General features: G+C 41.2%; 1 protein-coding gene across 4 annotated transcripts in view; it reads right to left on the reverse strand.

Moving 5' to 3' along the window:
* Nucleotides 1-290, reverse strand: part of LOC118335937 (myelin-associated glycoprotein-like) — a 19,176-nt gene extending 18,886 nt beyond the window's left edge. For all 4 annotated transcript variants that reach the window (XM_035672452.1, XM_035672450.1, XM_035672449.1 and 1 more), the window contains exon 1: nt 147-290. The gene's annotated coding sequence lies outside the window, so the exon portion shown is untranslated. The remainder of the gene's footprint in view (nt 1-146) is intronic.
* Nucleotides 291-2,083: the final 1,793 nt, after the last annotated feature.

Here is a 2,083-nt window from a genome sequence, read left to right on the forward strand (position 1 = left end):
ATAGATAGATAGATAGATAACAATTAGATACATCCCACCATTTGTCCTCCCATATCTGCACAAATCTACATCTCCTTGCTTCTTCAATCTCCAATTCCAAAACTCCCAAGGTTTAAAAAACAAATCAGAAAAGTGCTCCTGCTCACCTGTGTAGGTGACCGTGGCCGACCTCCAAGTGTTCAGCAGCTCCTGTATGAGCAGTTTCAGCAGCCTTCCCTCTGACACTCAAAGCAAAGCGTCACACCAGCCCTTTGCCAGCAAGACCTCTCGCCACTCTCTGTACCAAGCCCCAACGGTGGGGAATAAACTGCCCTCCCCGCCACCACCATCATCACCATCATCACCCCTCCCCTATGAAAATCATTCCTTCAGTGTAGCAGCATTGTTCTGAGACTTCGCCCCGATGCTCAGCCATTCATAAATACACACAGGGCCACAAAGGGCCACACTGTTCCCCCTCATCCCAATAAATATGGGTGAGGCTTTGAGCTCCAAATTCTATACAACACGGCCAATTACGCTGGACGGAACTGAGCACATTTGATCATTTTGGATTGATGGCAAACACATCCACATTTTTTTTTGTTTGTGATGACAGTGTAACAAAAGGCAGGAAGTGAGCGTGAGAGGGGTACTGTAGATATAGACCAATATGAGGGAAGGTAGTGAGGAGGCCTATATGCCTATGTATGTATTTTAGTCAAACCTGTCACCGTTTTGAGCCTAAAAACCCAAGTCAACGCTTCAGAGGATAGTCAAACTAAAGAATCAGAACCCTAGTGACCACAAATTTGCTTTTCAGAGAGTTGTGGTAAATATTTTTGGTGTGTTTTCCCACCTTCCAGGCAGCCACAGGTTTCCATTAATTAAATTAATTAAAAGTGTGTTGCCAATTAAAAGTGTGTTGACAATAACATGGCAATAATTCAAACAAAAAGTTTGATAAAAGATTTTCTTTGCAATGTAATGAGTGTTAAAGGCAGGAATAGATAGTAAAGTAAGCTACATGATAATGATATTGATAATGTAGTAAATGGGCTAAAACATGCCTAAACTTTAATATGGTTCTTTACATAAAGTCCTCATTGCAGCGCTAAAAGTTATATAACACACTGAAAAACATCACCATCTTCTGCAGGACGGGACAGATGTTACATGTCAGCTGACAACTCAGGTTGCAGAGTTGATTGTATGAAGATTAAATACACTATGCATTGACAATATGACTGTATATACACTGAATTTGAGTTGAATTACATTGATTTTAGATCATGTCAGATGTCCATGTTTTGGCACATCTGTATTGTCAGTTATATTAGAAGTTTCAGAAAAATTTAAGTAATTGCAATTTAAGACGTTGACATGAATGGAATGGGTTTTTGGGCAAATTTACAATAACTCTGATGTGACATGAAGGCGGCATTAGTACTAATGCAACTGTATCACAATGTCATTATTGAATACCCATGTTGGTATTAAGCAAATAAAGATGTCTGGTCATAGAACGCTGCGATTTCTGATAATGCAGACATCTGTGTTGCTTGATGGTCCGGTGATACTTTGCACTAATATTACTGAGGCTGGCACACAAGAGTTGTATATGATGAACATCTCCACTGCCTCTCTGGTCGAGGACATTACAGACTCCTCCTTGATGTCCTTGAACTACACAGTGAACTGAGGTCACTCTGAAGCTGCAGTTAAACATGTTGATTTTGTTTCTTTTTCTACAGTGAATGGTTCCACTTTGCAACTTTTCAGCCCTCCTGATGTTCAACAACTGACAGTAATCTAAAGGTAATCAGGGTAACTTGATTCAAGCACAAGCCTCTTAAAGGGCTATTGTTGTTTTAAGGCAATTGTACATCACATCAGGAAATACGCCTGTATCAGCCTGCCATCTCATCCCTCCTACTACTATCAATAATAAAAACGCATTATTAAGCCTAAATGTGGCATTAAGAGTGTTCACACAGTTGCACGGTGCTGTGACCGTGTCATGAAACCCCAAGACTTGTTAACGCACCCCCTCCCCCCCCCGTCCTCCTCCTCCTGACACAGTAGCCATTGTCTCCCGAGGCCT

The sequence above is a fragment of the Morone saxatilis genome, unplaced genomic scaffold (genome assembly GCF_004916995.1).
Source record: "Morone saxatilis isolate NCDOM2014 unplaced genomic scaffold, NCSU_SB_2.0 Contig24, whole genome shotgun sequence".
NCBI lineage: Eukaryota > Metazoa > Chordata > Actinopteri > Moronidae > Morone > Morone saxatilis.